Source organism: Corapipo altera, unplaced genomic scaffold (genome assembly GCF_003945725.1).
Source record: "Corapipo altera isolate COAL_440 unplaced genomic scaffold, ASM394572v1 51, whole genome shotgun sequence".
NCBI classification, from domain to species: Eukaryota; Metazoa; Chordata; class Aves; order Passeriformes; family Pipridae; genus Corapipo; species Corapipo altera.
The window spans coordinates 7,535,884-7,556,626 of record NW_020884892.1 but is presented as its reverse complement, the minus strand read 5'-3'; the positions used below and the strand labels follow the sequence as shown (position 1 = coordinate 7,556,626).

Sequence of the window (20,743 nt, the reverse complement as noted above, 5' to 3'; positions counted from 1 at the left end):
TTTTTCTCTTTGTCTAATGTGATAGTTCTCTCTCCTTTGACCTTTTTATCCATACTTTGTCAGAGACAATTAACATGTCATTTCTAGTGGGTAGAGGAAATAGAAAGCTTGTGTGAACAGTCAGCTTGGGATTCCCTTTGAGGTAAAACTCGTGTAACCAGTTGTGTTTCCTCTCTGCTTTAGCAGTCACACTCTCTCCTACTTTGCCATAAGCAGTGCATGGAAAAACATTGAATGTATTGAATTCTTTCCTCCCCAGTACCACAGAAATTATTTATACAAAAGTTAAAAGATTTGAGTGGTTTCATGTTTCAGTAGAAGCCCCTGTTGCGTTCCTATTGAGAGTCAGCTCCACTGTGCAGGTTTGCATCTGTAAGTCTGTGCTTTGTACTCCTAGAAAATGCCTCTTCATCGCATACCTGCTTCTGAAACATTAATCTTTAATTACAACCTTGACAATACTTTGTCCATTTAATGTAGTAACCAAAAGGGCCATAATTAGCATTCTATTTTGAAAGGAGAAGATTATTCCTGAGGAAATACCTGTAGTCATTGTTACAGTTACTTTTGTAAGGTTTGGTTTTCATTCCCCTGACTACTCCACTTGGACTTCAAGTTCTTGTGCTCTTTACAGAGTGCCATCAGGAAAGATACTGGGTTTCTGTGGCATGATATGCTTTGGTGTTTTAGAATTAGCATCATCTGATCTACTGGACTTTACTGTTCAGCTCATATGTGGTGATTTTTGTTTCTAGAGTTGTTACTCATCCATCCTCCTTTGCCTTATGTTCTGAGGCAAAATACTGATTTAATTTTGAGAAAGAATTAGATAATATATTTCTGGTTTTTTGTTGCTGTCCTACTGGCAATTTGCTTTAATTTGCTTTGCAAAATTTAACTGTCCAGCTTCTGACAGGTTTCATTGCCAGGCTTTGTAGAAGCAATGGATTCTGTTGTAACTGTTTATTTTAGCTCACAGGCACTTTTTCTGTGGATATATTTTGTTCCTTTGGTCTTTCATACTGGATAATGCTGTTTTTTGGGAACAGTAATGAAATTTTTCATAGCGAGTACATGAGAAAAATTATGTTTACATCTAAAGATAAATAACTAAAAGGCAGGCAAAGTTAGTGGAGTGAGTGATCTCTGTTTTCTCTCTTTATTCCTATTCTCTACAAGCCAAATCCTGAAAACATTTACTATTAAATGTATTTATTAAAGGTTTATTTTGTTCTAGTCCTGTATAGATTTATGAAAAGAAATTGCTTGTATTAAATATTCAGGTTAGACATTACTCATTTATGAACTTGTACAATCTCTAGAAAAAAAAGGCAGTTTCTGTTGACTGCTACTAATTTAGGTGCAGAATAATTTTAATGCATCTGATCCTGAAAACCTTTTATTTTTTAAGTGATTTTGTTGATGTCCATGAAGTTAAATTGTCGATTAAGACCTCCCTGTCCATTGATACCCTGCTGACTTTTAGCATTGAGCATCAATGGTGTGTTGTGAGCATGTGCTGGCAGAGACAAAATTTTAGAAGATCCTGTAGGGATTAAGTATCTCTTTCTAGAGGTGAAAATTAATTTCACCAAACTGAGTATCAAAGGGAAACAGCCAATTTAAAAACTCATTTTATTTAATGAGTTAAAAAGAAATATAAGTATTTTACCCTTCTCAGTCTTTTTGCTGATTATCTTTAGCTACTGACATTGTCTAAAGTTTGTATTCTTCTCTTTAAAGAACTCCATTGTGGTATAGAAACATTTTAAAATGTTACTATGTAAAAGGCCCATGTAAGCAGAAAAACTGGCTGTGCACAGTTGGTTTCAATATGTCCCACCTGTGCTCAAAACAGTCTTGGATGTCCTGTGGCCCAACCTAACAAAATACTGAAGGAAAGGATACACTCATATTCCTGAGTGGTCCACCAGCATTTGGAGGATCTGTATATTGTAAAGCTTAAGCACATGCTTATATCCTTTGCTGGACTGGAGTCCTAATTCGAAGGTGACACTGTTCAAAATCATTTATAATGCAAGTAAAAGCATTTTAGTTCTACTATAATTTGCATCTTCCTAAATTTAGCCTCAATCTAGTTTTGAGCTTTAGTAGTGTGATTGAAAAAAGAATTAAGTGTCTTGTCACAAATACTTGTTCGGCAATGTTTCTCAACTGTAACACTCTGAGAGCTTTAAGCCCCTTCTTGACACCTCTGCACACAGAGGAGCAGCTGTTTGCATTGCTAATTTAACTGCTTTTGTTTGCTGAATTGTCTTTGCTTAGACTACTCAAAGTAGTTCCACAGAATTAGAAAGCACTGCTGGACATCCATTTCAAATACTGGAATGAAGAGTCTTTTCCTCTGTTTTTGGAATTAGTGAAACCTGTTATGTCTGTTGACTGATGGGCTGATAATGATAAGAATGTGCTGGCCAAGGGTAAGTCTAGTGTTATCCATGACAGACATCTATTCCTAGCTTTACTTAAAGTTTTTGGCTGTGAATTTGGTCAGCTTGCTGAGGATGGCGTGGCAGTTTTATCTGACTTTTTGCGAGAAAGCAGCAGAACTTTCTCAAGAATATGGGACTGTAAAGTACAGAGAGCTGTGGATGTCGTAATGGAGAAGGCTAACTCATGGTCATCCCCAGGCTTCCAGTCCAGCACCTGTCCTTTGAGGGTGTGTTACTTTTGTCTTGGTTGAAACCCACATTATGTGGGACTAGGAGGATTGCCCGGTACAAATGGGAAGTAATTGGAAGGTCTTGAGAGTATGCTAACTACAGACAAGATGATAAAAATTTCTTAGCATAAAACTTCTGAAAAGCATTTTAAAGCGTGGACAGATAATGAGTTTTCTGCTAGAAGGCAAGATGCTTCCTTGACGTCTGGGACTATTCCAACCACACATCACATTCTCACTGCCGAGTGTGGAGGCCCTGGAGTGTAGAATAGCTGTGTGGGAAACAGTTACTGCAACTGACCTCTAATCTTATTTGGGGAAAAAAAATTAGCTACTTTTCTTTTTCTTCAAAAACTTGCCCTTAAATGTCATGGTCATCTGCTCCCCATGGCTGTTTGCCATCTGTATTACATGGCAGTGATCTTCCTGTAGCGCTGTCAGGGTCCATATGAGAATTCCTCTTTCTTTCCATGCTTTAAAGGATTTTTCTGCTCACCCTTATGTACAGAACAGACTCGTGAGTCTTAATAATGTTAGTGATAGGATTCTTTGGCATGTGCCCCAGATTGTTAGAGTTACTTTTCCTTATCTGTTTATTGCATAATGTGCTCCCTCTGCCAGCAGAGTTTACTTCAATTCCAGCTGCTTATCCCATTTGTCTGTTCCCCTTGTCCCAGAGCTGTCTCTGCTTTTCTTCATGTGTGCTGCACTGCATCTCACATGTGCAATGTCCTGCTTTTTCTGACTTTCTTATCTCCAGATTGGTTGGGATCCACTTGTGTCATCATGCCTGTTCAATATGAGCTAAACAGTAGCTGGTAATCACAGAATCAGAGTATATACTAAGTTGTAAGGGACCTACAAGGATCATCGAGTCCAACTCCTGGCCCTGCACAGGACCATCCCCAAGAGTCACACCATGTGCCTGAGAGTATCCTCCAAACACTTCTTGAACTCTGTCAGGCTTGGAGCTGTGACCAGTTCCCTGGGAGCCTGTTCCAGTGCCCAACCACCATCTGAGTGAAGAACCTTTTTCTGATATCCAACCTGAACCTCCCTTGACACAACTTCAGGCCATTCCCTTGGGTCCTGTCACTGGTCACCACAGAGAAGAGATCAGTGCCTGCCCCTCCTCTTCCCCTCATAAGGAAGTTGTAACTGCAATGAGGTCTCCCCTCAGTCTCCTCCAGGCTGAACAGACCAGGTGATCTTAGCTGCTCCTCATACGGCTTCCCCTTCGCCATCTTTGCTGCCCTGCTTTGGACACTCTCTAAGAGCTTAATATCTTTCTTATATTGTGGTGTCCAAAACTGCCACAATATTCAAGGTAAGGCTGTCCCAGTGCAGAGCAGAGAGGGACAATGCCCTCCCTTGACCGGCTGGTGATGCTTTGCCTGATGCCCCCCCGGACACGGTTGGCCCTTGTGGCTGCCAGGGCACTGCTGACTCATACTCAGCTTGCCATTGACCGGGACCCCCAGGTCCCTTTCCATGGCACTGCTTTCCAGCATCTCATTCCACAGTCTGTACGAACATCAAGGGTTGCCCCATCCCAGGTGTAGAATCTAGTACTTTCTTTTGTTGAACTTCATATGGTTGGTGATTGTCTAGTCTTTTCATGTGGATTTAACTCTATGAGATTACCCACATCACTTTGATTTCTCTCACTGCTCTTTTGGAATGGTTTCAGTAGGAATGACTCTAAACCTTTCCGATCCTTGTTGACATAGAAAGGAGACTAGACCATAGAGACATGGTGATTAGCCTAGTTTTATTAAATTATTGGCAGCCTTTTAATAGACACTTGGTTCATGAGTTTCTGTGGAATATCCACTATTCTTTGCAGTGACTTTCTAAACCCATTGCAGCAATGCATAACATACATGAACATTCTAAGTTTGTTTATCTCTCAGAGCAGAGGACCTTTCCATGGAAGTTTCTCTGTCATTGACCTAAAATGTCTCCTATTTGGAATGGTGCAAACTCCAGTGTAGAGGTGCACTCTGTAGCTCTGTTTGAATATAAAATGTTTTTGTTAATTTGGTTTTTTTGTTCTTTTCCCCCCCCAGTTTATTTTTCATTGAAAATTCAAATGCAGGATTCCTGCAGTACCATACCATAACATGACTCTTAACACTGGCAAAGTTCTTGTGCATGAAATGACTACGATGGGATTGTTTCGGGATCCAGAAATTAACCTCCTGACACCTGTGCTTCTAAAAATCTCATGCTCTGTTAACTTTCATGGTGTTAGAGATCATTGTGCTTCATAAAAATAATCAAAACATAAGATACTTGCCCCAAGAATGGGCTATAGCATATAGGCTGGAATGACACTTTACAACCTCCTTGAGAAGTGGGGTGAGCATGAAGGTCCTCTAACTCAGGAAATGAGCAGGATAAACTTTGTCTTGCTGTCCTGTTCTTGTTCAGGGAAGAGAAGCTGTGTCAAGATGTTTTCTTGCACGTCTTCCATTGCATATGAACCGTGGTTTTATCAGGTTGCTCTCCACCTCATAGTGGCCTCATAGTGCTCAAAGCTGTGGCCTGTGGTGCAGGGACTCTGCATGAGGAATCAGACCTTGTTTTTCCCTTGGAAGCCCATAAATCTGTGAAGGTGGTCATGAGAAGCAAATTGCAAATGGTTTTATATGCACTGAAGGAGTACAGGGTTTTTTTTCTATTTGGAGAATCTTAAGTGTAGGTTTTCTATGTTTATTTTCTTTTGTTGGAGAATGTAAGTGTAGAATGTCAAGGGCCATCCTGGAGATAAATAACTTTTCACTGACACTTGCTATATGAAAATATTTTCTAGCTATGTGAGAAAGTACTGTAGAAAATGAAGAGAGGCCAATGATTCGTGAAGTTCATCCTTCTGTGTTAGCCTCTACGAGATGCTTCCTGTGAAGCTGCAAGAATTCCCTCATAATACCAAGCTCTTCACAGAGGAAGTTTTTTTCTAACCTCAGGCTTTTATCTGCCAGAAGCTGGTCTGCTTTGTTGCTGTACCAGTGTCTGTGGTACTAATTGGTGACATGCACAAACTCAGTGTAGGCACCAAAATTACATCTTTCTTCTTGGGAAAGTTCTTTTCCTGTTGTTTAAGGTAAACTTGTATTTTGTGGTATGTGAGATAAAATGTTTCAGATTCCCTTTCTCAAAAATTCTAATTTTGTTTTCCTTCAAATCCCTCGCTTAAGATTAATCCTTTTAGGAAAAATGCTCTTTTAATCTTATGCTTCTCTTCTATTGCATTGTGCTTCTTGTATTGTTTTACAGGTATTTAACCTTTCAGCTAACAGTGAGAAAGATATGTTTTTCTTGAAGTAGGTAGGTAAATGGTGTCACATTTTAAATATTTTTTCTTCAAGTAATTTTATTCTTTGAAACAAAAAGACCTGGTTGGGTTCCTGTGAAATGCTTTTCTGAAGGCAAAAAATTATATTTTGTGCGCTATGTTCTGCAGTCAGTATAAAAATTTGGAGAAGAGAGGGTTGGAATAATTTTTTGTCTTACCTCTGTTTACTTACAAGATTTATAGCCAGCACTGATGAGCCCATTGCTGGAATACACTGGTTGATTCTGGAAGCTGTTCTTCAAAGAAGCTGTCTGAAAAAAGAGAATTTGGAAATGTACCTTATTTCAAAATCTGGAAAAATATGACTTGTAATGAAAGATTTGTGTTCTTTTATATTTATACAAAACCACCCTGACTGCAGTCTGTAATCTTACAAAGTGGGAAGAAACAAATATGTGTGGTTGTTACTATTTCCTAGCTGGAATTTTGACTGCAAGAAGAACACAGTGCAGTGAGGGGAAAGCAGCTATATTAAGCAGCATGCTTTGTTCTGCTAGCTCTTTCTCGGTCTGGGCACTCAGTAAGCTGAATGCATCCAAGTATATTTGTTCCTCAACTTTCACAGTTCGAAGCAAAAAGAGGCCCTTTAGGTGGCAGCAAAACCTTTCCTGCAGATCGAGCCCTGGCTCCTTGACATGCTATGGCACTACGGAACTCCCTCCCAGAATGGATTTAGAGGTGTTGGTGCCATATCACTGAACTCCTGCATTTAGTAACAATAAAATATAAACGGAGGATTAAGACTAATAGAGATAGAGAGAATTTGTATTACCCGATCAATACAGATTGTTGCATTTTGTACATGGCATGTTGTGGTTGAACTAGAGAGTATCATTCAGAGTGAAATCCAGTCGTGATTTACAGCTGGCTTGCTGAATAACTGTCTTTAGTGCATTCTCATGGAAGTGTACTGACAGCTTGCACCTGAACAGATCGTATGCTGGACAGTCTTGGCTTTTGTCAGAACTCTTATGAGTGCTCAGATGAAAACTGGACAAATTTTTTTCTCAGGTTTTGGTAGGTGGTATTTACATAGCGTCTGATGTCAAATACAGACATGCATATGTATGTGTGCATATTCTGTTCTCTAACATGTTTTTCTAAGCCAGTGTGTAATTTTCTGCCCCAAAGGTCATTGTGAGTTAGGGAGATTTGCAGTCACCTGGTGGGTTACCTCATGTACCCATAGTCAGTATAAATTTCTCTGTGTCCTAGACCTCATAAAATCTCGGTAGTCTTCAGAATAGATAAGTGGGATTTAAATGCTGTGTACACCTTTTTGGAGACCCTCTGTGCTCTAGTGATGTTAACCTTGAGGGAATGAGTGAGCTTACAGCTGTAAGTTATAGGCTTGAAATTGCTGGGTGAGGTTCTTTGGCCTCTGCTGTGCATGAGATCAGAATAGAATGATCCTAATGGTCTGTTCCAGCTTTGAAATACTATGAAGTACTGCAGAGGTCTTGTGTGGGCTCTTTAGCACAAAGATAAATCAGCCTCTTTGAACAAAAGCCAGAGAGGAATATTTTATCTGAGTAATTTACTGTATGAAAATATTCTCTGTAGTGTATTAATCTGTCATTTTCTTATCATCATTTTTCTGCCACAGAAATGTGGCAATAAGAAAATACCGCTAACTCCTGCTTAAATGTAGAGGCATATGATATATATAGAAAGCAGTGTGGGCTTTGAAGAACCCACTCTGAAAGCTTTAATTTTTATCAATTTAAGTAGATCAGTATTTAGCTTTCAGTGATCTAATTGTGTGCCTAAATAACTAGGGAGGGAGGAGGAACCCACAAGAGTAGGAAAAAATCTGGGGTTGGCAGCATTTAGAAAGATTAATGATATAAAGCAATTGTATTTCTTTTCTTGATTCTTTCCATTAGGAAAAGGTTTAACTGGATGAAAAGTAGGCATTGTGCTGACATGTTCTCGGTGTTTGGTCAAAACACGAAAGAAGCCCTTATGTAGACATGATCATTCCGAAACTTCATCCTGATCTCCTTCCAGTTAGACACAAGACACTTCTTTTAAAAAAAAAAATTCCCTTCCTTTTCCTTTCTCTTCTTTGTTCTTCTGTTCAAGAATTCAAGAACTTGTGATTGGTTTTTGCCTTTCTTTTCTTTTGATACTCAAGTAAGTGTTTTTTTGTCAGTGAACATAGAATTAATTATAAGAATTTTTTGATACTTTCAGATTAAAAAAAGAAAAAAGTCACTCTGACTCAAATCTGGGTTTTATGACATGTTTTATGAAATTTACACTGATGTTATATAGCACAGTGACACTCTAGTGAAGAATGAAGATTATAATATGTACTGATTAAATTCCAGGAATTTAAAGGGGGTTGTTTTCTTTATCAGTCAGAATCATATGTAAAACTTGTGTGTTCCTTATTACTGACACTGAGACCCATGAAAAATACTATCCTTTGGAGGACAGGCAGAGGTTGGTGGTCTGAATTGGAGCTTTAAAATATTTTTTATTATAATTTTCACAGATTATTTTGCTAGTCTTCTCATTTTCTTTCCCACTTTCTCTGAAAAAGAGCAAGGAACACATGATAGCATTATATGAAAGAGATAAAACAACTGAGATACTCTTGAGCCTGATTTTGCTGAGTCCTTGAGGCCAGGAATTACTGTGCTTTCTAACTGGCTTTGCACTGTGGCCTTGAGCAAGTCATTGAAGTTCACAAGGCATGAGTTTCCCTTCTAGAAAAAAAGATGTCAGGAGTGTTTTGGGAGGATGTATGAATTATCTCAAATTCCTGTCTAGATATTCACTTCTGTTTTTGCTTATGCCTTCAGTGCTTGGGGAAATTACATTGCAAGGGTCTAAGAGTCATGCGAGTTGTCTGTAATGGTGGTAGGTGGTTGGATAAAGCAGGAGATAGGTAGCCAGGAAAAATATGTATACAGGAGAAGTAAAAGACGTCAGAAGACAACAGCCTCACAAAGATGTCATCTTTACCTTTTGTGAATTGACAAATAGGAAGTATCACAACTCCAAGAGCCATTATGGGTGATATGAAGTGGTTTGAATGACTGTAATATACACAGGGCACTAAGTGAGGATTTGCACTTATATGAAATTTATGAGTGGACCCACAGCCATGTCTACAGGAGGGTAGTCTGACGTTTATTAGTGGGATGATAAAGAATATTATGTGAAAAGAGAAAACTTTAGACTGCTTCAAAAATGTGCTACTAAAACTGCTTATGGAAAGAAAGTTTACAGCGAAACTCGCAGTTCAGCAAAAGGTCAATTGAAGAATCCATTCTATCGCCAAATAAACAGTGTTTTCTTTCTTGTTTCTGTTTTCAGGCACTGGATCTTATATTTCTGTCTGATAATCAAAGAGCCCCACATGTTCAGAAATCTTCAGGATAGTAGTGGTAGATCATGAACAAATCACCTGTAGCATCTCTTACTTGACTTCAGAAGTTGAGTTACTTTAGTCAGTCTTCATGTAAGTCCCACTTTCCAGACATAAGTACTTTGTATTGCTCTTTCTTTGAAATATTGAAAGAGCTTATTGAAGGAAAATTAGTAGTATTTAGTCTCATGCTTGTTGGTATAGAATGAGCCTTTGCCCAAATATTACACTCTGTGCCACTGAAGATAGGGATGCATCTGCAAAACTGTTGGCATACAGTCAGCCCATTTTTTTATAAAAAAGGAAAAAATAGAACAATCCCTCTACCCTCTTAGACGTTGAACAAGGGTGGAACATTCACGATGAGCATCACACAGCACAGCCTTCTGTGCAGGGCATGTAGTAACCAAGTAACCTGCTGTCACACACTGCTGCCCCAGCCACCCTCAGGCATTGTTTGCATTGGGTTAGTTCCCAAACTGTGCACCACATAGCAGTTACTATTAATGACTGGTGAGCTTATGCCCTTTTTGTTATTGTTGTTTCAGTTTGGGTTTTTTTGTGTGTCAGTGGACCTTTATGCCAGTAAAAGACAATCAAATAACAGTCTGTTAGAGCTGCTATTATGTAAAGGGATGGGAGAAAGTAAGAGGTGACCCCCAAAGATTGTGATCACTGGGGAGATATCACTTGCTCATAGAGAAAGAATCAAAAAGTGGTCTAGCAAGTGCTCAGGGGAAAAAAAGAGTGGGAATAGGGGAACTGGATGAGGAGGAAGAGAAAGGGAGAAGGGCAAGTGGTAAAGAAATGTGTAATGAAGGACAAGGAGAAGTAAGAAATAAGAAAGCCACAGCAAAAGGATTAAGCAGGATAATATGCTCATTGTTCTCTAGATGACAGAAGATATTTGAATGCCTTCCTTATGGTGTTTCCCATGTGAGCAACTTCTGTAGTTTCCACAAAGGTGTTGCTTTTACAAATAGGAAGAGTAGTCTGGCATATAAATTGAAGGAGGACTAGTTCATGTGGATGAAAATGAGAAGGTAGATGTGGTCGTTCTGATTAATCTTGTGCTGGGGTTGTTGGGCATATGTGTGCATGACCCTCCTTGCCTTTTTGACATTATCAACGAATGTTACAGAGCACTCAGAAATATGCATGTGCAGTATTTCAGAGCAGCACTGACAATCTCAAACTGCACCATAAATTACGTGTAATGAACTTTCTTATTAAAAAAGACTTAACAAAAGGAGCCAGCTGGCTTAAGGAGAAGGTGGCAGATGAAAAGAACACAATTCAAAGAAGTGTTCACGCATTAAGGAAGTAATTTTAACAGGCTTTCCCCAGACTGTAAGTGGGAATGGAATTATACATTGCATGTAAATGTCAAGTGACAATAATATCTTCTGAGTTAAATCAACCTTGCAACCTCTTTCCTATTTTTCTTAAGCAGATGAATAAAGTTTAACTTGTGATTTCCTTACTAATCATCTTAGTAAGCAGTGGGTGAGTAGACTTTTTACTGTATGGATAGATTAATGTGACATTTTCACAGGACTTTTTATTTTTTGAAGTTTATTACTTGTGGGTGTGGATCTAATTCACAGCTGTTTTTGAGGGAATTAGGTATGCCATAACTCATTCAAATTCTATATATTTTTTTGTATTTTTAGTTTATGTCCATGCTTTGTTGGAGGCGTGTAGTCTGTCCTGGTGTGTCAAGATAATCAAGATAATATACTTCAGTGTAGAGACTTGGCCTAGTCACTTTTATAGAAAAACAAATTTTAAATAAAATTCAAAAGCATATCAGTATAAAGGGGAGAAAATTGTCTCAGCCAGTGTGTGTCAGCTACACAAATCTCAAGCATAGTCCTATGGTTCTGAATTGAATTTATTTTAGTAACACAATGTCTGTGGTAGTTTACCAGAACAGAGGGAGCCTTCTACTTCCTATCTAGTTACAGAATATTTCCACATTCAATTTTCAGTTTATATTTCTGTCTTGTTTCAAAACTGCCCCCTTAAAAGCCGTAAGGCCCCTCAATGCTCCTTCTTTCCTAGTACGGACAAAGATAACAGCGCTATCTAAAAAACATGCTGAGAGACCATAATCTGTGCTAGACTGTAAGCCATCAAATAAATTCCTGTTTCCTCTCAAAATCATAAATATTTGTGCATGTATGAGAGACCCAATACAGACTTGCATTGCCCTTTTGTTGCACAGAGATGTGCATTTTCCACATGATAACAAAGTAGCAGCTCCTCATAGTAGGACAAATTTTTTCGTATGAGCTTTGTGGGAAATGAAATTCCAGCAATGGAAAGATTTAGCTCTGTCACTTGCCAGCATGCAAGCAACAGAATGAATGCCACATACCAGCAATTCATGCCAAAAAGGGGAGATCTGCCAATTCGCAGAAGAGGTTTTATGCAAAGGAAGCCTGCTAGAGGCAGAAAAAAATGCTGGTTTTCATTATGCTTGCAGTTTGTGTACAGTCTTTGCCTTTGCCTTGTCTGTGAAGGAGGATTACGTTGTAGCTTGGTTTTTTTGTGTTGGGGTTTTGAGGGTTTTTTGGTCACTTTGAGGAATTATGGGCTCTGAAAGTCCTAGCTGTAGTATTGCAGCATGGTTAGCACTTGGAGTGCCATATCCATATGTGATTCATCTGAATTGGATGTTTTATGTGGGGAACATCACTTGACCTTTGCTTGCATGAGACACTGGTTTTCCAGACTCCCTTTTGTTTAACCTTGGTTGTGTTTTGTCTGTCAGCTCTAGTATCTACATTTTCAACAAACAATTAACTTTGGAGATGATACTCATATCAGTTTCCACTAACTTTCACATTTCTGATAATCTATCAAATCAGTGTTTCTGAAATAAAAAACCCCAAATTTTCCATTGTCAGCTCTATATTATGAATCTGATTTGTCTGTGGTTTATTTCTTTATGTATGTGAACTACTGTGAGCCCTGTTGTGAGACACTTCGTTGCTTTATTCAGTGGTTTAGATGTGGAGTTGCCTACCATCCAGATCTGTCTAAAAAGCTGCCTATAAAACTGGATTGTTCTTCCACCCCGAGTTGCTCAGCTGCAGTATAGCCAGTGCCCTGGGTAGTTAGTGAGAGAGCAGTGGTGCTCTGTCTGGAGCTACTGATTACCTGCCCTGAATTCTGAAGTCAGTAATGCCAAGGGTTGCAGAAGCAGAAATATAGACTGGGAGACTATAGTGGGTTCAGAGAAAAAAAAAAGAGTTTGTAAGTATGTAATCAAAATACTGGGCATTTAAAACCCAGACATTTTCTGGCATCCCCCCCCCCCCCCCCCCCCCCCCCCCCGCATCTGTTTCATTTTGGGTCAGTAATGTTAACATTTGAGTGCTTGATGAGTGTTCATTTGTGTCTGTGTGAAGCTGTTGCAGTTGGTTGTGGAAACTTATTTTGGATTCTCTTGGGGTTTTTTTGTGTGTGTTAATGTAACTATGACCTCTGAACTCTGAACTGAGCTGAAATAAGACAGTGATGGATTGCCTTGATGTGAGGGGATTGTCTTAGTCTTACCTTCCTGTTTGATACATGTTCTACTTCTTTAACATTTACTGAAGCATCACACTTGATTAGATAATCTCTGATGAGGGCTTGTTAGGTCTGAGCTAGACTGCCTCTAGTTCTGGAGAGAGAAGTAAATGTTTCTGAGAATTGTGAAGGTCTTGAGTGAAAAGGGTTTGTTTTCCTATCTTTACTGATTTTTTTTGTTTCTGAAAAGTCTTTCCATCCCATTTCCCCAAATGAAGGAAATTCTACGTAATTACTGTATTTAGTGTAATGAAAGTAAACTTTGAACAAGCTTCTCTGAGAAATATAATAGATTAATTAGCACAAGCAAAGTTTTTCTTGTGAAAAACCTAATTGGTACTGTTTACTGCTGGCTAATAACAATCATGCCTTTTATTAGAGACAGAGTTGCACTTCACACTAAAATATTTGTTTTTCACCTGTCAGTGCAATTTAAAATATGAGAAGAATTGTTTTTTGGCAACAGAAAGCGTTAATACAGTTGACTTGTAAACAAAAGTGCATGGATTATCTCTGTAGAATTCATAATGTGCCAGTAGAGATCTTGTGTAAAACAGAAGAAATTGTGCTTAAAAAAAGATCTAACAAGTTAGAATTGAACTTGTTGGAATAATAATTAAAAAAGAAATTACTTTGCTCACATTAATTTCCAGGGGGAACCATAGATATAAAGCAGTTTGTGAGCCTTTATAGAATTGTAAAGACACATTAAAAGTCTTGAAATAAAATACTTAATGTGGAATATCAATTTTAAAAAGTGTTCAGAGGGATCAAAGAGTAGCAATTACGGCACCTTAACAAATATTTCACTGTTCCTTATGAGAGAAAATATTTCAAGGAAATTTTTGCCCAAATTCTAATGTTACCATATCAAGTTCTGAGAGAAGAAAGTGGGTAGAAGGAGGACAGCACTAACCCCCTTATTTTTAAATATTCCCAACCCTCCTATCTCTTGTTTTAGGAAGGCAAGGTCAGCAGCAGCTCGGGGCTCCAAACCACACTCTATTGTGTGGTGCAGACGTGCCCGTGCCTCCACAGGCAGAAACTTTTTGTTAGTCATAGGTAAATCTTTTCCCATTAAAATTATTAGTGAATGTTGTTTTCAGCCTTAATTTCATCCTATGTTGAAATCCACTGAGAAGAGAGGGATATGTGTGTGTGTGTGTGTGTATGTATGTATTATATATATGTAAAATATATACATTTAGGAAAACATGGGGGAGGTCTGTTATTTATTTTATGAGAGATTGGTCAGATTTCTGGGTGAAGGTAACATGCCTTGTACTTACTCTGAAAATACAGGTGTGATTCCTGTATCTTTTTCTTGGCAAACAACTTGACTTAGGAAAATTTCCCCCCCCCCAACTCCACTCTGCTACAGTTTGCCACCCCCTCAATTGTACTGGTGCAACTATTTAAATATCTGCACTTCAGATTCCATTACTGCAATACCATGTTTTTGGGGTTTTGTATTTTGGTTTGGATTTGGAGGACAGATTGCTATTTTTAGCTTGAATTGTTTCATTAATCCAGTTTATGGTGTGACCCTATGAAAAGTCATATTATTCTAGCTGATGGACAGCAGAGGGGGAACATAAGAGGAACAGCAAGGATGAGTGCCTGGGGAAATGACCTGTGAAACTTACTTTGTTGTAAAGAAAATGTACATGAACCTGAGCCTTGGCGTTTTCTTGCTGCTTGTTGTTCTGTTCTTCTTGGGCTTATGGCTGTAGCTAGTGCTGAGGAATGCTGATTTACTCATGTGCTGAAGAGAGAACAGTAATTCTGGGTGGATATCGTAGTAATGCCAGGGAACTGGTGTAGAATTACGAGAGTGGAGATCTTGAGTTGCTTCTCAAAACTGTTACATCCTGTAAATGCTTTATCCTTCTTTCAGTGCTTCTGCTTACTAGTTACACTGTCTTTGTTAACTTTAAATTGGTCTTTCGCAGAATTAAGTAGGTGTTGATTGGTAAAATAAAGATTAACCTCTCAATGACCTTGGAATTTAGTAAGGAGAAAAGGGGTGCTGTTCAAGTTCTGGTCTCTTTGTCTGAATGGAGGGAAGTAGTCTGGGAGTTGTATGGGCTTTAGTATTTAGTCAAACAAAAGCTCATTCTTGTTTGGAGAAATTGTACATACTACCTGTCTTCATGTCTTGGTGCAGTAGCAAAAAATATGTAGATACACAAAGACTATTTTTCTGTTTTGTAGCAAAATCTGTTTACTTCTCTGAGAGATTAGTTGATGTCTTTGTATTATTTGTGTGCCTCAGCCTAAATTAAACCATCTCTATTTGTGTTGAATAATATTTTACTTTGGATTTTATATAGCAAAGCACATCAGCACATGTCAGAGCTAAATCAAACTCTTATGTGAGAGCCTGTTTATTTCATTAGCTCAATATATTGTCTATCAGTGTTCAGAGGCATTGCCATGCTTTACATTGCAGTCTGTTTGGGTACTGTGGCAGAAATATCTGGTAAGATAGATCTTTGTTACTGCTCTCAAGTCTAAGCTGGGATCATTATGACTTTTTAGCCTTCCCCGGTAGGCTTGGGGAAAAAAGTACTGTAAGGAAGTTGCTTTCAAAAGCACTGTTGGCCTAGTTCAGCTGGCAATGGAGTTTAAGGGAGTTTTATGCTGACCAAAAGTTTCATGATTATTATAGAATAATATAGTTATTTTCAAAAGTGGTTAGTGATTTTGGGTGCCTCAGTTTCTCTGTGCCCACTCTGAGATGATTCTCTTCAGAATGTGTGCAACACCCACTCGATGGAAATGCTGCCCCCCCTGAGACGTTTCAAACTGGGCATTCAGCAACTGAGATGTTTCAAGGTGGGTGTTCAGACCCTGTGTGGTCTGTTTCTTTGAAATTCCCACTCTCTATGATATAAAGTACTTGGGGTTTATTTCCATGGGATTCACAGGAGCCTCCTGGGCCACTGACCCTTGACTCTTTCCATTTCAGACTGTCATAGCCCACAGGGAAATGGTTTGTAATACAAGACAAGGGAGTTTTAATCAGGTGTAGCCTGTAATCTACCAGACACTCTTGGCTCATTTTACTTTAAAATAAAAAATAAGCAGAGAGAAATGGATAATTGAAGATTTTTTCCCATTACTTGCTGAATAAAACAAATGTTTAAATCCAGACTGAAAAGTACAGCCCTTTCCTTTCCAAATAAAACCTCAGAAGACTTTACTCAGGTACAGGAAAATGCTTGACCTAAATCCAGGTATTGCAGTTTGATTTGCAATTTCTTACAGAATCCAAATAGAAAATAAGATGAAACTTTTAAAACCATTCACAGGGAATAGTTCTGGTGCAGTCTGTGTCCTTCTGTGCTGGTCTTTTCTTTACAAGTTCTGCCTCACACAGTCTTGTCACTTCTACTCAGATTTTTTTCTTTGATAGAATACCAGAAACTCATATTCAACTTCCTTCTTTGCTTGAGAGGACTCGAACTCACTTTTAACCATCTTCCAGAAGAATAGTTTAGAGATGAAGTTGTTGGATATTGAGGAATGTTATAGAAACCCAGACTGGCTGAGGTTGGAAGGGACCGCTAGAGGTCATTTTGTCCAACCCCCCTGCTCAAGCAGGGCCACCCACCTAGTGTAGGTTTCTCTTTCTGTCATTCATGACATTTTATTTTGAGACATACCTGCCTTTCAGTGGAGTCCTGGTATCTAGGTGAAGGTGAATGATCTGTAAAACCATTCCTGCATGCTCTGTCTCTAGCTCTGTGTATATGAAAGCTTTCTATGCAGCAGAATGGCTTCATTAGGAAGCAGGGAGAAATACAGCTTCAAATACTCTATGACCCAGTTAAGGCATTTCCTGAGAAGCTGGAGGTTTCATTAGGCCTAGCTAATGAGCTGCCTGTTACATGGAGGGAAATTTTGCAATTACTGCCTCAAATTCCCCTTCACTCCACCAGTTGCCATTCCCTGTATGGTTATTGACCCTCTAATCAGTAATAATTTTTCTTCTCTTATGAACTGCAATGGTTAGTTCCCTTTCCAGAGGGCTCCATAGATATTTTTTGGACATTCGACTTTCAACCATTTCTCTGTGTGAGGATACCTGCTCTCAGGAGATGAAATGGGTATTCTCCACTCTTTTGCTGTTTCTTTGTATGGCTTCTAATTTCTTTTAGTTTAGAATTTTCTGTATTAGCATTCTGCTGTTTTTGCAGCCTGATATGTTTCATATGTTAAATATGTCACATAGGTTAAATATGTTATAGGTCAGGGAGGTGAGGTTTTGAAAGAAGTTTTCTTCTGTGAGAGTTTTCTGAGAAGCTGTCCGTGTATCTGCAGGAGAAAAAGCGAAGATGTACCCTCAGTGCTTCAGAAGCGATCTCCTGTTTAGGTTCTTCCTGGTCTATGTAGCCTGGAGTACCACGTCAGGTTCATGCCTATGTAGACAGGGGAGGGAAATAAGACAGTGGTCTCCTACACAGGTTTGTATCCTCTCACTACTGAGCATCCAGACATTAGAGGGACATCCTGCTACTGTCTTCTCCAAGAATGTTGTGAATCTATTCTTAAAGAGTGTGGGTTGGTTGAAAGTTTTTTTCAAGATCCAATTTGAATTATCAACAGTTTTGAGTAGATCAAAACTGGCAGTGCAGAGTGGAGTCATAACACTTTTGGTTTTCAAAATGAAGCAAATGACAGCAAAAATGCTTAGCTATATCCTGAATTGAGAATGTGTGTTCTCCACCAGAAGATGGAACTAAATCTAGTGGGGAGCTTGTGTTCATCTGCTGTCAGCAGAAACTTGAAACCTGCTGGCAAAGTGTGTATTTTATCTGCTGCTGGTGCATATGAAGACAAAGGCCTACTACTGCTGTTGCTAATGGCTCAAGTGACTGATGTTTTTGTTTGAAATGTTTTAAAAGTCTGGAATCTACAGTCAAAATTTGGGGGCAAATGGTATACCATTAGTCTTTTGCCTCAAAAGATGGGAAAAACAGCGTTAGGCCTTGAATTTCAAAGCAAACTAATATGTAGTGCAAGAAGTAGAACTGACATGTCCTGTTTTCTTTAAATTGAAAGTTTTACTTTTGTTAGACAATACTATAAACCTATGACAGTATGTGTGTATTTATGTTAATCCACTTGTCTGTGCTTAAGCATTTGTTTTAAGTACTGTTATACTTCTAAGTATAATTACTTATAATTATAAGTATAATCCTGGCTCACTGGGGAGGTCCCATATGACTGGAAGTTGGCAAATATCACCCCAATCCTTAAAAAAGGCTGCAAGGCTGACCCTGGTAACTACAGGCCTGTCAGCCTGACCTCGGTGCCTGGCAGAGTTATGGAGCAGATTATCCTGTGTGAAATCACACAGCAGCTACAGGATGGACAAGGGATCAGACCCAGCCAACATGGGTTTAGGAAGGGCAGATCCTGTTTGACCAACCTGATCTCCTTTTACGATCAGGTGACCCACCTGGTGGATGAGGGAAAGGCTGTGGATGTGGTCTATCTGGACTTCAGCAAAGCCTTTGACACTGTCTCCCATAGCATACTCCTGGAAAAGCTGGCAGCCCATGGCTTGGACAGGGGCACTCTGTGCTGGGTCAGGAACTGGCTCAAGGGCCGGGCCCAGAGAGTGCTGGTGAACGGGGCTGCATCCAGTTGGCGGCCGGTCACCAGTGGTGTTCCCCAGGGGTCAGTGCTGGGCCCAGTCCTTTTTAACATCTTTATCGATGATTTAGATGAGGGGATTGAGTCCATCATCAGCAAATTTGCTGATGACACCAAATTGGGAGGGAGTGTCGACCTGCCGGAAGGCAGGAGGGCTCTGCAGAGGGATCTGGATAGACTGGAGAGATGGGCTGACTCCAATGGAATGAAGTTCAACAAGGCCAAGTGCCGGGTCCTGCACTTTGGCCACAACAACCCCCTGCAGCGCTACAGGCTGGGCACAGAGTGGCTGGAGAGCAGCCAGGCGGAAAGGGACCTGGGGGTGCTGATCGACAGGAGGCTGAACATGAGCCAGCAGTGTGCCCAGGTGGCCAAGAAGGCCAATCGCATCCTGGCCTGCATCAAGAACAGTGTGGCCAGCAGGAGCAGGGAAGTGATCCTTCCCCTGTACTCTGCATTGGTGAGGCCACACCTTGAGTATTGTGTTCAGCTCTGGGCCCCTCAGTTCAGGAAGGATATTGAGGTGCTGGAGCGGGTCCAAAGAAGAGCAACAAGGCTGGTGAAGGGACTGGAGCACAAAGTCCTATGAGGAGAGGCTGAGGGAGCTGGGGTTGTTCAGTCTGGAGAAGAGAAGGCTTAGAGGCGACCTCATCACTCTCTTCAACTACCTGAAGGGAGGTTATAGCCAGGTGGGGGTTGGTCTCTTCTCCCAGGCAACCAACAATAGGACAAGGGGACATGGGCTCAAGCTCTGCCAGGGGAGGTTTAGGTTAGATGTTAGGAAGAAATTCTTTACAGAGAGGGTTATCAGGCATTGGAACGGCCTACCCAGAGAGGTGGTGGATTCACCATCCCTAGAGGTTTTTAAAAAGAGATTGGACGTGGCCCTTAGTGCCATGATATAGTAATTGGAGTTGGATCAGGGGTTGGACTTGATGATCTTGGAGGTCTTTTCCAACCCAATCTATTCTATGATTCTATTCTATGATTCTACTTTCTGTAATTTCATGGTATTCCAGAATATTTTGTGTTTAAGATAGTCTGTGGTGGAAATTAATACTTATTTGGATTGCTGTGCACTGGCTGCAGGGCACCTGTAATACCCTAAATAGGCAAATACTGATTTGCACAGAAAAAGGTAGTTGTGAAAAATCTTTAGAAATTTTGCAAACTTGTGGATGTATACAGGGAGCTAAAGTAAATATAAACTCAGATATGAGAAGGAAATGCAAGTTTTTTGGGTAGATTTTAGATTAGTGTTAGTATAGGAAGTATTAAATCAGTGCTGACTTGACTCTATCCTGTTATTGCAACTTCTGTTTTAACACTGTGGGTTCATGATACATAACTCAGCCCTGATTGATTATGGTTTAAATCAGCAGTAAGGCACCTCAACGTGATCAGTTTGGTCTCTTTAGAAACGAGAATTTGAACTCTTGGTTGTCACTTTATGTAACTTTGTTCTTTAATATGTAGGGAGACTTTTCAGAATAATATCCCTGTTTCCATTATAATAAGAGATCATAAAATCATGCAAGCTGGAATTTATAACATGAACTCTACATATTCATCCATATAATTTTAACATGATGCACATGGGCCTTTGAAAATGAAATTATGGCCTTGGACTGGCCTTTCTGTGAGTAAAAAATGTAATATTGCAAAATGTATAATCTCTGAGTGGTGAGGGTAATGACTTGTGAAGAAATAAACTCAACATATTTAGTGTAGATAACAAGGAGACAACTACAATATGCAATTTTGATGGTATTTTGTGGCAGTAGCTAAAAGTATATGCAGATAGTTTGGAATGCATTCCTTAGATATGAATTAGAAATAAGATTAGGATAAATTTTGATTAGATAACAGAAAGGCACTGGTACAGCACTTGCATTTGCAAAGCATTTGATTTTAGTGTTAAGCTGGGTTGTTGGCCTGCAGAGTGCACGGTTTGAATACTTTGGAGAGTAAGCTGGCTTTGTAGCTGGAGTCTGGCTGGAGGGTATTCACAAGGCAGTGTGCCCACTGTCTGCTGGAAGAGAGTCAGTGCCTTGAACCTCTTTACCGTGAATCTCCACTG

At 39.6% G+C, this 20,743-nt stretch overlaps 1 protein-coding gene across 5 annotated transcripts in view; it reads left to right on the top strand.

The window, feature by feature from the left end:
- Positions 1 to 20,743, top strand: part of NSMCE2 (NSE2 (MMS21) homolog, SMC5-SMC6 complex SUMO ligase) — a 132,648-nt gene that overhangs the window by 4,477 nt on the left and 107,428 nt on the right. The gene's annotated exons all lie outside the window — the stretch shown is intronic.